Below are 16,383 nucleotides of genomic sequence, written 5' to 3'. Positions count from 1 at the left end.
AGATGGAAACACTCAAGTTAGCTTACTTCTGTCCTCAAAGCATTCCAAACCATTCTAGTTGTGCTACATTCCATCCTGCAACTAGGAAAATAACCAACAGAATGTCATCTTAGTTGCCACCGTCTTTAGAATGGTGTCAAATGGTGCTTCTCAATGCAGATCAGTCTGCTCCAAGCTTTACAATTGAAATGTCCAACTTTTAGCACTGTTCCCAAGAAGAAGAAGTGGTAGAATTCAACTTAGGGTGTCCAATTCTGATAATGGAGGGCAACTGTACAGCAGAGTATAGCTCCAACCTGATTAAATACACCTGAACCAAGGTAATAAAGTCTTCCAGCCCCGAATGTTGGAACAAGCTGGAGCTGAACTCTGCAGGACGCTGGCCTCTAGGACGAGGATTGAACAACCCAGTCCTAGCTGAAGTGCAAGAGAAGTTTCAGAACAATTGGATGGAATGCAATGGAATAGAACAAACTGTTAGGGTTTCAAAGTGTTTTGACCATTTTTAATACTCTTAAAACAACTGGACAAGATTCAATGTACTGGTCACTAGAGAGAACATCAGTCCTTTTTTACAGCTAAGTTGTTCTCGTCAATTCTGCAAGGTTTGTGTGACACAGGCCATTGACCAGATCCATCCGGTCCACTGCCATCATCACAGAATTCCATCTTGTGACATCACAGGGTCACTTGTTTCCCCTTCCTCCATGAAAAGAGCCATCACAAAGACAGCTCCATATAATCATATGGGGTGACCTACAAACATCCAATGACAAAAGACAAATTCAAGAAAGCGACATCATCATTGTTGTCTTTCTTCAAAGCCTGTTGTGTCAGCTTTTTGACCTAGAAGACCATCTGTCAAAAAGAAAAATAGCACTTCCTGTCAACTTAATCAAGGATAGGAAGAGGAAACGGAATGCTTTCCTGCCTCTGCAGTGGACTGCATCTCTGTCACTCGAACACATACTCACAACATAAACACAAAAAGGTTTATAGCACTTTTAGGAAGCACCTAGCTAAAAGCAAATCACTGCTAACTTATGCATATGCACACCCCAGCAGTGAGACAATAGTTCAGCTGTTTTCACAAAACAGTAGCTATATAATAGTTGCTTTAATACCTTTTCCCATTATGTAGAGGTATAGCATAACAAAACGCTAAACTGCTAGCCTTTTTAAAATGTCCTCTTTTGCTCATCTAAACATTGGGGAATTAGATTTATTTTACAGTACTAAATTAATGTTATCTAGTATTTTAATGTCACTAACTGACGACTAGCTTGACTGCACTGAATTAGGAGCAACTGTTAGCTTTTAGAAATAGTTACCTTGTATCTGCAGTTTCACAGTTGCTTTCCCCATCCCTGGTATCTGTTTTCATGGCCACACTTCCTCAGTGGAAACTCTGATATGAGTTTGGAGCTGTGCTTTGATAAGCCTGAGACCTGCAGGGCTTGGCTATCTCACAGTGAACCATGTGCGTCAAACCAGAGTATATGTAAGGATTTGTTTTGCAATACTTTCTGAGGCAATACTTCACTACCAATACAGCATAAATTAAATATTTATTTTTTTATGTTTAAAGCTGTAACAGCTAGCAACTATAATTCTTACCAAACACCATACAATTTGTCGATATGGCTTGTGTTCTATATTTCACCAAATAACATTTCACGTTTTCCGAAGCCATTGTAAGGAACATTCTGAAGTTTAGCTTGTTACTTAACATCTCCAAAAACACATTACAAGGTGCCTTAAGGTTTATACTGATTTATACTTCTGCATTGGACCTATGCCGCAGCCTTTATGCCGTAGGCTTTGCATCAGTTTTTTATTTATACTTCTGCGCCGTTGTGCGCGTCTATGTGCAGTACACATGCAAACCACTAGTCAGCAGTGTCCATAGGCATATTGTTGGTGTAACCTGCAGTACCTCGACAAAAGCCGAAGAAGAAGAAGCTCGTCAGAGAATCATTATGGCCGTGACAGTGGCAAATAAATATCAAATCATTATTTAAAACTTCAAAAGGAGACGATAACGGAACAGGAGAAGATGGCAGTCTCTCAGTCTTGGACTTGTCTCATGGCAGATCATCATTGTTTGTCACGGACAACTACTGATGTAGTATAATAAATGATAAAACACTTGTTATTTGCTTTTTTTATTTCATATTAGAAGGTGCAACATTAAAATATATTATAGTGCACATAAACACACACAAAACTCAAGTAAATACGGAGGTAGGGAGGGGTTCTAGTGGACCAATCACAGCGCTTGCCGCCAGTGTAGAATCGATACGCTGTTCAGTTTTTGGAGAGGTGCACATCAGGCTACAGTGTAAGGGCTACGGCCGAGGTCCGACTCAGAAAAATAAATCAGCCTTTAAACTCAAAGACGCAACAGGACTGTCCTAAAGGCAACCACAAGACCTTGATCTGAACAATGGAATTTGAGCCAAGCTTCCAAAAAGCTACATTTTTAGTACAGGAGTTAAAAAGGTTTACGCATTTAAGGCAAACAACAGTAGGAGACTCCTGACACAAAGATATCAGCTTTACTTAGGGAGGGGGTCAAATTTGTGCTTGCTGTCAAAATGCCAATGCTAAACTAGCACGGCAACCCGTGAAGGTTTGATAGATGTCAGTTGGTTTCAAGAACTGAGTGTCACATAGAGATTGTGGCTCGACACCAAACGCCTTTGGGGTTTGTTGGCCAGCTTTAACAGTCTTGAGCGAGAGTGAAACTAGTTATTTTTCCTGTGATAACACATAAACATGACGCTGGTGTTGCATTTTACAGAAAACTATGACTGCAAAATAAAAGCAGGGAAAACACAAGGAACATCTACTACTATAAACGTCAATAAAATACAATCTCAGGCAGACAGATCCTGCTGTGCCATGTACTTTCATGGTCATTTTTATGAGTAAACCACTGCCTCGTCCTTGAATAAATTGCTCATCCTGGAAATGGCCTGTAAGTAGCAAAGAGCTGGTGGAAAAGAGTGTACATTTAGACCTCAAGTCATTATGCAAGAATGCTGTCCTCCATTTGCTTTTTTAATCTTTCAGTGTTATGTCCAGTTTAGCAACACCAGCAAAATTAGGACAACATAACGCAAGTGTTAACCACAGATAAACCGCAGCCCTGCCCTGTAAACAGTGCTACAAGAACAAACTGCAATATCCTTCCCCATTAGACTTGCACTAGCCTCACCCATATTCCATCTTATGGGTCAACAACATGATAGCCTTTTTTTTTTTAGTCAACATATTAAAATTATGCATATAATTAAGGGGATGCACCTTTTACATGAATATAAATTATAGATTACCATAGTCAATTGGCAAAAAAGAAAAAAAATGTGGTGCAACTCAATACTAAGGGCACATTATATTTGTGTATATATATATATATATATCTTGCCATATCTGTGAGAGACTGACAGACAGCAACATATCAAAAATATGTCATACATTTTACTAGATCAGACACACAAACCTGCATCACCCATTACCACGTGACCACAGGCCAAATTCTGCTGTTACTCTACTGTTAATTTGATGCAATGAGCTAGATAAAAATAGCCACACTTCTTATCCAAAAACTTTCACAGACAGCTTGGAACCAAAGGACTGTGCTCAAATATCAGCGTTTGTTTGTTAAGTTTGTTGAGTGCAGATTGTAGGCTACATGTCACTCAATGGCAACACAAAGCTGGTTGTGTTTATCAGATATCTGATTCTGAACAGTGCAGCTAGTGTCTGTGAGGAATGTGATCCCTGATGTACACAGTCAAGCTCCAGTAATAGAAGGGAATTGCATGCATTTGGAACGAGCTTGGACGTCCATCCATAATTTGGCAGTCCCATCACCTTCAAAAGGCTTTAGCACTCTTATTACAGCCCACAGTAGTAAACTCGATCCTATCTGTCATTAACACATACCTAAATACTCACTGTAACAGTACAATCATCATCAGAGTGAAGAGAATGAGCTTGTGAAATGCCATTCCTAGCTCAGATTCCCATCAACCAATAGGAATGTTAACCTAGGACAGATTAGTTGTCCTCCTAAGTCCTTCGATATACCTACGTAGAGTGACTCAAAAGTGAAATCCATGTGGTCACCAAAACCATCCACAACAATGAGGTCAACCCTGCCTAACTCTTTAACTCCTAGCTAAGAACTAGCTCTAGTTACTGTAACCAAAGAGGTCTAACTAATTAACTAACTAAGGAGGCCTCCTAGTGGCAAGATAAAAAATCTCTGTGAATAATGCCCCTGGTGTTTGTAATATTAAGCGACTGATGTAATGAATCTGGACCATCAAGAGTCAACTCCAAGGATTTGAATCAGAACTCTATGGAACAGACTCTCCCAATGTTCCAGAATTGAAGTTATTTAATGAATTTTGGCATCAATTTCCCCTCAATGGAAAAGTCCCCATAATGCCAGTGACATACTGAGTTCATCACCAGTACATAAGCAAAAATAAATGGTAATATAATTACATTTTCATGGCAACAAAAATATTTTCAATTTTAAAAAGGCTCAAAATAAAGTTGTGTTATACTTTCTCAGTTCACTCACTATGTGGCAAAAAGTAACTTTGGACCTTGTTTGTGAGTATAGAGCCGTGATTCAATCACTTGACAAAATGAACTATGGGTAGGGTGTGTCAGCTCAGGCAGATGAGTAGTTATATTTAGATTATTATTTTTTCTTTTTCTTTTTTTTTCGCAATCTGTGTTATAGAGCACATTTCCTTTGTGGGCAGGATGCCACACACCACCCTCAGAGTCACGTTCAGAGTCACACACACACAATCTTATTAAACAAGACATTCGTAGCAGCATACTGATCAGATATTATGATGTTTTTTTTTTTTTTTTTTTTACGAAAAATGCCTTACTGGACCATTTTCTAATTTCTTTGCATACACACCATGGAAAAAAACAGCAATAAATGCTGTTTTGCAGTAAGTGCTATAAAACCAACACACTTACAACTGCATTGATTCACAGACATACATAAACTCACACTATATATACACGTGTATAACTTCAGGGTAAACCCGCACCTGAAGATGTGCTCTCTAGTACATTCTTGGGAAAGCTGAGCTGTTTTGGCCGGAGGGAGGATTGTACAGCTGCCAGCATGTATATATCTTCATTAGCACACATGCACTCAGGTTTGTGTACTCAACCGTGAGAGAAGACAAAAAAGCTGAAACAATAACTTAAGTGCAAGAGTTCCAGATGATTCAATGACAAATTGAGCAAAGATTTGGATTAGATTGGTGATGCACACCTTAAATTATGTTGTCAAAAGAAGTTAGGCTTTAAGGAGGATGTCTTCAGAAAAGAGTTTGAATAAACACTGTACATATTAATCTAACCCCAAACCACACTGGGCTGTAAACCAACCTCACCCATGAGAGTTCAAGACCACTTCCCCTAAACTGACTGCAATTTAAAAACTCAAGTTTTGCTGAGCGTGTGATTTAAACCTTACAGAGAAGCACAGTGTTAGGAATCTGACATGTTAAATTAAACAAACACTTACAATCTATCAGTGAAGAAAAGAATGGCTGGTTGTCTTTGTTTTCATGGCAGTGGGATTCACAAAAGTGGAATGTTTTAATCTCGGACAAACTGACCCCCTGGGGATTTTATGAATACTGAGTGTTGCTTTTAAACCACAACTAAGGCCTGTGGTCCACTGGAAGCAATGTAAAACAATTGTACGGAGCTACATTGAGTCTCGACATGTTTATGTTTGTCTCTATTAAAGAAACAGATCACAATGTGACTTCAGAATGTGGAAAAGGCCTTGTGTTTGACAGGGTCAGGGCGACCATAATATAACCAGCTCAAATAATGAATGTTCTTCACATTCTACTATTTTGTTTTTTTTAAGTTTTTGAAATAAGTTTCTCATGCTTACCAAGGCTGCATTTATTTGATCAAATATACACCAACACAAAAAAACCCAGCCATCAAATGTTAGACAGTGTTCTAGGTTAATAGCCTACATGAAGATGTTTTAGGTCTGATAATTAGCAACTCTGTTTTTTTTCTTCAGAATTTAGCAGTAATAATTACATGTCCTGTTTTTTTTATATATATATAATCGACTATGCATTCTGTAAATTTTTCAATAAGGTATGTTTCGCCGGGCCGTGAAGTAAAATAGATCGAGTGTCTTCAGCTAACACTGTGTTTCCTGATGATATCTCCCATGGGTAACATGTAAAGTGTGAAAAGTAAAGGCCCTAGTACTGAGCCTTGAGGTACTCCATACTGCACTTGTGATCAATATGATACCTCTTCATTCACTGATAGGAGCAGTTTTTGTTGTTTACCATTTAGCCTAAAAGTGAATCCCCATGTTAACAAACTTTCAAGACTTCAAAACATTCAAGTTTATAACTGATCAACCTCTAAAAGCAAATTAATAGTTGTCTTTGTAAAGAAATATGTAACTTTGGAGCTGCTGCTGTGACGCTGTACAAATGCTTCCAGTGTGAATACTCTCATGCATCTGCAGCTGCATTGATGCTGTAGTTACGCTCATTCCCTGCTCATGCACCACTCACACTTGCAGTGTGAAACTGGCGTTAGAAAGCTTGGAGGCACGGCATACAGCCTGATGTCAAATGAAATAAATAAATTACACATAGTTTAAATCAAGTAAAAAACAGCAAACAATGTGAAACCAATTAAATAAGAAACAAATGTTTATAAAAACTTCCAAAATCACCTTAGATAAATGGCAAAAGTCAACAGGCTTTTCACGTTCTCACTCTTCTTGTCAGTCAGCTTGACTCTCTGAATAAATTAAATCTGATCTGTGATGCGTCTATCGTTCGTCACGCTGCATTGTGCAGCCGCATTCAGTTTTTAAGTGTAGTGTCTGTTCTTTTATTGAACAAAATGGTTTTTATTACTATAAAAAATCTAAATGACAGTGGGGTTCGGTGCTGCGATGGGCAAGTGACATGCCCTGTGTTGCGGCTTAAACACCAGTTTCACCATCAGCAAGCCTACTAGATATTTGGGGTCAAGTTGTGTTTTTTTAATGAGAGGCTTAATAATAGTGAGTTTGAAGGTTTTGGGTACATATCCTAATGATAATGAAGAATCAATAATAGTCAGAAGAGGATCTATGACTTCTGGAAGCATCTCTTTTAGGAGCATAGATGGAATGGGGTCTTACATAAATGTTGTTGGTTTAGAATGATGATTTAAAAAGTTTATACAAATCTTGTCCAATGAGTGGAACTGTTCCTCAGGGGGTCTATAGTGCACTGTCTCATGTGATACTGTAGCTGACGGCTACATGGTTACAATTTTATCTCTAATAGTATTGATCTTGAAATTAAAGTAGTTCATAAAGTTAATGCTGCGCTGTTGGGAAACGTTAACACCTGTTTGTGCTTTATCTTTTATAAATTTAGACACTTTTTTAAATAAATAACTGGGGATATATTTGTTTTCTTCTAAAAGAGACAAAAAGTAATCAGATATAGCAGTTTTCAATGCATTTCTGTAGGATAGGGTACTCTCCAACCATGCAACACAAAATACCTGTACCTCTAGTTTTGTTTTCCTCCAGTTGCACTCCATTTTCTGGGCTGCTCTCTTTAGGGTGCAAGTGTGCTCATTATATCGTGGTGTCAAACTGTTTTCCATAATCTTCCTAAAGGAGCAACCGTATGTAAAATGCTAGAAAACAGAGAGTCCAAAGCTTGTTACATATACTGAAGAATTTGGATAAATCAGGAAGATTACTTACAAAGAAGTGTTTTACTTGTAACAAAGAGTAGAATTTACAGCTATATGAAGTTTACACAAGACTAGATAGTGAGCTGTGATATTATTGCTTGGCTGCATAATTTCTACACCATCAACATCAATTCCATGCAACAGTTTTAAATCTAGAGTATGATTTCGACAATGAGTAGGACCTGACACGTGTTGTCTAACCCCAAGAGAGTTCAGAATGTCTAGAAATGCTAATACCAATGCATTTTAACAGTAACAGATAAAACATAAATATTATAATAATCAATTTGACAAGGTGACAAGGTGAAAATGACACCAATATTTTAAACTTATCATGAAAAAATATTTTTTTTTCAATTTTCACACACACACACACACACCCACACACACCCACACGCACACAATAATTAATTACAATATAATGATACGTAATATAATTACGTCATGTTTTAGTTCACAGGGTCCTGATGTAATATTTTAGTCCACATTTTGAAGCAGAAAGCAAGCCAGACGTGACATCTGGAAGTGATTGTGCTGCTTTCAGCAGATGTGAAATGACAGTGATTGGTTTCATTAAACTCCTGACCTGGAACATTTTTACTAATGTGTTCCCAACAAAGACACACACCCCATGGGTCAAGCCTCACCCTAAACACCAGCGAACAACATTATTACCCACACAAACCACATTTGAGCTGTTTGCACTGGCAACTGACAAACCACAGCTTCATACATCCTATTACCTCCAGCAAAGTCCAACAGTTACAAAACATTGAAAACTGGCCACGGGAAAAACTCTTGTTTGGAAGCGCATACAATTTAAATTTTAATCACTGTTGCATATATTTTATTCAGTACGATTTGAATCTCTTGCATAAGATGTCTGGCCTCTCAGACCCACCAAGCACAAAACTGGCTGGGACATCAAACGTTTTTGTCTCAAACTCATTTGAGTCAGCTCTTGGCAGTTCGCTCTGTTTTTGTCTCTCTCTCATGGTCAGGGTATGACCTCGTAACCATGGTGAAAAGGCTGCTAATATCAATGCAAATGGATTCTCTGCTCACAGGAATGCAGCTGGACCAGAGGAACACAGGCTGACACTCCAGAGAAGGAATCATCATTCCCTCAAAAAAACTAAAAGTATAAAACCTGACAAGAAAGAACAGTTTATATGACATCTATAATTGAAATTTAGGTGAAATTTCTGAGAAAAACCATGGCAAACATGTAGCACAATCTTCTTCTTGTTAATCTAAAGAGCTTTTCTTAATCACTGCTACACTAATAGGCTAGGCTGTTAGCTTGCTAACTTATGCTTGCTAAAAGGGGAAATGCTAAGTTCATAGAATCACACTGTGTATTCTTGCTGGTTTTTGCATGATTTTCTCCAAAATCATGCTTAGCACAGCTGTAAATTAAACATTAAATACATTCTGATTGGTTGCAAAGTTTTTGCTTCTCTCTTTGCCCTCAGCAAGGACAGAAACATAACTTGACTGAGGAAACTTGTAACATATTTCTCGGAACAAAAGGACTTTAACTGTGTAAGAGGACATGGAAAAAAGATTTCTTAGGCAAGACATAAGCCCATTCAAAGTCTGTGAAAGGGTTCCTCAGTGTCACATCCCAAGCGTCTCATGGGGTCTGTCCTCCTCTCACTTCCTGCAGTGGGACAGAGTTGTGTTACAGGCTGTGAGAACCATCTCTATGGGGCATGTTTCCACCCACACATGTTTAAAGAGATTATTCTGACCCTTATCCCACAGACACAGCATTCCCGACAATGATGGTATCTCATGCCACACCAGCACATCCAATTATACTACAAAACTTATTCTTGCACATTTATCTTGCTCATCTATAATCAAATAACCCAAGAGACCAATCTGTGGATATGTCTAAAACCACATTATGCTGCTGTGCACCCGTTTTGTGGGTTTATAAATCTTGAGTTTGACTGGTAGACGACAGGAATCTTGTATGTCAATGCAGATGTTCTTTTCCAATGGACTTCAGGTTTTAAATCTCTCATTTAAGGGGTCGTCCAATGATAATAAGAAAAGTTTATCTCTTAAAAGGCCTTTCTTGGGTCAAAAACATCAAGAGACATTTCCTAAGGACAGTTCCATATGTCGACAAAAAAAAAAGTTTGTAGTTAAAGACGCATTTGCAATAGCGTTTGTAGTGCTTTAAGTCTACAACATTCAAAAACTTCACAAAAATGGCATTGTTTTTGTTCAGTATGGTAAGAACAAATAAAAATGAAATGTCCACTTTCGCAAACACTTTTTCGCCATACCGATTATACATTTTTTCATTTTTACTGAATCAATTTACAGTGGCAATTTAATTATCATGATACACTTTAGCCAGTTTTACTCAAAACCACTAGTCAGTTGTTATATCTGAAAAAATGTGTAGTTAGTAAAATGCCTAATTTAGACAAGTTTATTGGCAGCATAAAACACATTTACATACAAAAGTGCTTAGCTACGTTTGCAACCTTTCAGTCCCTGAGCCGCATGCAAAGAGTGAAAAAGAAAAAAGGATGAAACAAACCTGAAATTGGACTCGTATGGAGCGGCAAGACCAAAGAAAGTGAGAGTAAGTTGCACAGTAAAAACACCACCACCAGCACTCACACACGCTCCACACATCCTCAAAACAAAATGGAAAGTTTCCATGGCAGAACGGAGTCAGCATGTGGAGCTCATATGTTTCTGATAAGCGTTAATGAGGAACTGAGGTAATGATGAAGTCATGCTTGTCCGCTGGACAGGTTCAAATAAAAGATTGGTGCTTTCCAAATGGTTTCATACTTACTTGAGTGCTGACACACACTGTTAGGACAAGCACACACACACAGACACACACACACACACACACACAGAAATACTATATAGACTATAGTTTGCAGAGCTTCTAGGACGAGAAGATAAACGTTACATTTGTTTATCTTTACACATGGCTGCATAGCAGATACTCGAAATGCATTTCAATACATATCTAACTTCAGAAAGCATTCTCAGCCAGATGGAGCAAAGCCAAAGAAAGAAAAACAGAAAGAAATTTCCTCTTCTCTGATCATCCGCAATATTCATGCACTCTCTATGAAAAATCTGTGAGAAAAGCGGAACAAAAACAGCATATTCTGTTTTGGTATGTTTTGATGCTGGGATGCTGGTTTATGCTGGTCCTCTGCTGGTTTATTCTAGTCATTTGGTTGGTTTATGCTGGTCCTTTTGCTGGTTTATGCTGGTCCTTTGCTGGTTAATGCTGGTCCTGTGCTTTTTATGCTGGTCCTTTTGTTGGTTTATGCTGGCCTTTGATGGTTAATGCAGGTCCTTTGCTTTTTATATGCTGGTCCTTTTGCTGGTTTATGCTGGTCCTTTTGTTGGTTTATGCTGGTCTTTTGCTGGTTAATGGCGGTCCTTTGCTGGTTAATGCTGGTCCTTTTGCTGGTTAATGCTGGTCCTTTTGCTGGTTTATGCTGGTCCTTTTATGGTTTATGCTGGTCCTTTTGTTGGTTTATGCTGGTCCTTTGCTGGTCCTTTTGTTGGTTTATGCTGGTCCTTTGCTGGTCCTTTTGTTGGTTTATGCTGGTCCTTTTGCTGATTTATGCTGGTCCTTTGCTGGTTAATGCTGGTCCTTTTGCTGGTTTATGCTGGTCCTTTTGTTGGTTTATGCTGGCCCTTTGCTGGTTAATGCTGGTCCTTTGCTTTTTATATACTGGTCCTTTTGCTGGTTTATGCTGGTCCTTTGCTGGTTAATGGTGATCCTTTGCTGGTTAAAGCTGGTCCTTTTGCTGGTTTATGCTGGTCTATGCTGGTCCTTTTGTTGGTTCATGCTGGTCCTTTTGTTGGTTTATGCTGGTCCTTTTGTTAGTTTATGCTGGTCCTTTTGTTGGTTTATGCTGATCCTTTGCTGGATATACTGGTCCTTTTGTTGGTTTATGTTGGTCCTTTGCTGGTTATGCTGGTCCTTTTGTTGGTTTATACTGGTCCTTTTGCTGGTTTATGCTGGTCCTTTTGTTGGTTTATGCTGGTCCTTTTGCTGGTTTATGCTGGTCCTTTTGTTGGTTTATGCTGGTCCTTTGCTGGTTCATTTTGTTGGTTTATGCTGATCCTTTGCTGGTTTATGCTGGTCCTTTGTTGGTTTATGCTGGACCTTTGCTGGTTTATGCTTGTCCTTTTGTTGGTTCATGCTGATCCTTTGCTGGTTTATGCTGGTCCTTTGTTGGTTTATGCTGGACCTTTGCTGGTTTATGCTTGTCCTTTTGTTGGTTTATAGTGGTCCTTTGCTGGTTTATGCTGGTCATTTGCTGGTTTATGTTGTTCCTTTTGCTGGTTTATGCTGGTCATTTGCTGGCAAAAGACCAGTATAAACCAGCATCCTAGCGTCAAAACATACCTAATCAGCATATGCTGTTTTTTTCAGCAGGGAAACCCGCAGAGCAAGGCAAAATTATAAAAATGACTTGAGAACTCAAAATCTATAAAGATAAAAATATGTGACATTGATTAAAAATTGTCAATTTTAGCAGAAAACTGTGTATTTACACAATGAACACATTGACTGCGCAATCCATAATGTACAATTCACGTAAATATGACTTTCACGAACTGACTATGTTCACAAAACAGCATTGAAAGCCCTATTCGGATGATAATTGTTTCTCCTGGGGAGGTCTGTAAAAAATTTCCATAGCTTCTCAGTGGTTAAACACATGCTTTTGGATTAAGATACATTTACGGTGGATGTCTGAGTTTCTAATCCAACCAACCCAGAACTGCATGTCTTACGTAGTCAGTCACATGACTACTAGTCGACCAGAATATTTTTGTAGTTGTGGGCAGCCTACAAATGAAAAATAATATAGCCCTAAAAGAAAAACACAGACATCCTGGATTTGGGCATCATTAAAACTACCAACTACCCCCTGTAAATGGTGAAAATCCCACTGAAAAACAATTACAGTCCGAAGAGGACTTAAGTCACTGGTGAGACTAGCAGTTGGAACTAGGGCTGAACCGATTCCTCGAGTAACTCAATTACAAAAAAATGATTGAGGCAAATTCCTCTGCCTCAATCTTTTAAATCTCACGTCATTTTCTTTTGCAATAATTCTTTTTTTGTGACACAACGCATCACCCACAAAGCTGAAGGAGACACAAGCCCTGCGTCAGAAATCGCATACTGCATGGAGTCAGCAGTGTTTTGATTTGAGGGCGCGGGCAAACGTAAAGAGAAAGTCGTGGTGTGTGTCTATTGCAAGATAGAGCTGGCATACCACAACTAGGGCCCTATGATTTCTGTGATGCAGAAAACACGGAGGGAATCCAGTCATAAAAACGGAATTCACAGTTTAACACGGAATGGCAGGAAATTTGCCAAATTTTGAATGAATTAATAAAAAATAGGTCATTGCACTTACATCAAATCACGATATGGACTAATATCTGTAAATATTAAGCCGGAACAGTCTATTTAAATATGAATCCTGCATGTTCTGCGTGTCTCTGTTAATGAATGGAGCAGAAGCGCGACTTCTTTTATTACAGACACTCGCGGTGATTGCAGCGTCTGCTGTCTCACTAAATAAAGACGTGAACACATGAACAACATCTCCAGAGCTGCTCTGACAGTCACTTCATGAGCATTTGACCGTTTGATTTGAGTAAAACTAGCATCACATCACATACACAGAGCAGTCAAACAAAAATCAAACATTATTTTTTGTAAGGTTTAATCACACAAAATTTCTTCCATGTTTTATTTTTAATAGTAAATCCCCTTTGTTTACCAAAAAGTTAAGTTTGCTTAATTTTCAATAATTAAAAGATAAATTAAATGAATGTTTTATGTGTTTAATGTGCATCTCAGAAAATGCTTTATTTAAAACCCCAACCGAATGGCACTTAAATGCACTTAATTCATCTTTCAACTTTATTGTCATTGTTCACAGTACAAGTACAGACAGAGAAACAATGGGTAATAATTAAATTATTATTTTTTTATGTATGCATTGCATTCTATGCATTTAAAAAATATTTTGTTAATTTTAAGAGACCCAGGAGTCTTATTTTCTCTTTCATAATTAATATTGCACTTTAATTAAGCAAAAACAAATTTTATCCTATTACTCAATTAATCGATGGAATTTTTGGTAGAATACTCGATTACTAAAATATTCGATAGCTACAGCCCTAGTTGGAACAAGACTCAATTAGACATTGTATTGTTCAAAGCCCAACAAATTTGTCCCTGGCTAAACTGATCAACTGGTCAGTTTCAGTTACATTCGAATTGAATTGAACTGGGAATCATTACATGTGTCACATGAGTACATATGTCAACATAATTTGTACATAATTACAACAAAAACTATGCAACAAAACTACATAATTTGTAGTTTTGTTGCATAAAATCATCTCATAATGTAATATGAAGCACAGATTTGAATATTTGATTACATCCTTACTACACACTACATTTCTTGGCATAATGATCACAAAACATGCCTATAATTGCCAAAAATGATTAGTAGGTACAGTAGGTGGCTTACTAGGTTTAAAAACCGAGACAAACACTCAAAACTATTTTTTAAATAAATAAATAAAATGAACATTTTGAACATTGAACATTTTCAGTAGCCTGAATATGAACAGAGAGCAAGTTCAGGCTTAAATTACATTAAAAGCTCATAAGAGGCTTTAATGCACATACACGCCTTGCCCTGCAGACAAAATAATCTTTGATTTTACATCTCAAGTACAAGCTTGACTTAATTATGATCATTTATGAATCAGGATGTCTAATTAGAGGTTGCAAGAATCATCAAAATGCAAGGACAGTTTGCAATACATGCATATTTGACTTTTGACTATGCATCAGAAGGTCTTAATCTAGTTCTTTCATGCATTAAAATACATTACATCATATATTTAATAAAAAAAAAAATAATAATCAAAGATTATCAAATGTATTCATAATTGTATATAAATACTGATTACACACACACACACACACAGATACTTTTTAATGTAATGTATAATTATCTTATTTTCAAAATATATTAAATTATATATTTATTGTATTGTTATTATTATTATTTATTTTGCTTAAAATGAATTTATTTACAATTAGGCCTATATATACTAAAAATTTATGCATCGGTGTCTGTTTTACCTGACTAACACTAGCATGCCATGCATATTCACTCCTCTGATTTATCTACAGCATCAGACACACAGTTATTATTATTTATCACTTAACCGTGACAGAAGCTCTGTAACAACCGCAGGAGCTTGAGCGCAGCGCAGGGCGGGACGCACTGGAACTTCAAAGGCACCAGCAGCGCCTCCATCACTTCAAACGAGCGTCATAAACGCATCGCTGTGCTGCTGCTGCTGCTGAAGGCATGCGTTTCGATTAAACCCAGCCACAGACAACCCTGTGCAATCTATCAAATGGCATTAAAAGCCGCTCACCTGCAAGGGGACTCTGGTACTTTTATTCAGTCCATGCGCAGTTTCAGCCCGGAGAGCACGAGCGTTTTGAACCGTAGTTCAGTGTAGTTGCGGTGAAGCGCGCGTGAGGTCAGCAGCGCTACGCAGATGACATCATAAGAGTGATTGACGTCACCCACCGAGCTCAATGGCGTCAGCTGATCCGGGTATGATCCCAATCTGCGGCAGCACAGGGACGCGCACTTTATGGCAGGAAATCATCGCTGCACCTGCAATCGGAATCGGCACAAGATCTTACATTGTTATTTTATTTATATTATTTATAATAAATAATGTATTTATTGACATTCTATTGAAAAATCTAAACGTCCGTTTGGTCCATGTAGCATTTAATTAATATTCATGTTGACCATTAACTTCAGACACATTATCGTAAGACAAATTCAGAGACAAATTCATTCCTCATAGGAAATGAGGAGGCATTGTTAGCCGATGCTTCTCTCTAGTGGTCGTGAATGGTATTACATCACATTACAGCGTGCTTGACTATAACATGCAATGAATGTCGTGAGTGTGAACTGTTTGGGCCATGACTGCATGAGTGTGAACCTAAAAGACAATTTTAGTTCTGTCACTGTAATATCCTTTGATGGATCACAAATGTGGAGACATAGAGATAATTAACTTAAACTTTATTAACAGATATTTATTTCGGACAACGCATCTTGACACCGTCATAGCAGAAGACCTACTAACCCCGGAACAAGACTCATCAGGAGAAAAGGTAACATAAGTGAACCCATGCCGCACTCTACTGGACAACTTGCTTCCTGTCAACTGTCAAATGCATCCCATTTACTACATCCCCTTTCCCCAGATAACACTAGCTTCAAATAAGTATCTACATTACTCTTTACAATATACCACACGTTTTACAACTATTGTACATTTTACCCAGTTTTACTATATATAAATATATATAAGGGAACAACACAAAACCACAACATTTGTGCATTTACAATATAAACTAGGGACTTTGGGTGGACTACCTCCGTCCCAGTGAGTTCCAGGACGCATTCTTGCCCTGTGGAAGGGGAACTCACTTCTAACTATTCATAG

The 16,383-nt window shown here is 38.0% G+C and overlaps 1 long non-coding RNA gene across 1 annotated transcript in view; it reads right to left on the bottom strand.

Moving 5' to 3' along the window:
* Positions 1 to 15,511, bottom strand: part of LOC113065104 (uncharacterized) — a 32,550-nt gene extending 17,039 nt beyond the window's left edge. The window contains exon 1 of the long non-coding RNA XR_003278933.1: positions 15,286 to 15,511. This is a non-coding gene — a long non-coding RNA (uncharacterized LOC113065104). The remainder of the gene's footprint in view (positions 1 to 15,285) is intronic.
* Between the last annotated feature and the right edge of the window lie 872 nt (positions 15,512 to 16,383).

This window comes from Carassius auratus, chromosome 47 (assembly GCF_003368295.1).
Source record: "Carassius auratus strain Wakin chromosome 47, ASM336829v1, whole genome shotgun sequence".
In the NCBI taxonomy this organism is placed as follows: Eukaryota; Metazoa; Chordata; class Actinopteri; order Cypriniformes; family Cyprinidae; genus Carassius; species Carassius auratus.
Note: the sequence above shows the minus strand (reverse complement) of the source record. Positions and strands in the feature narration are given on the sequence as shown.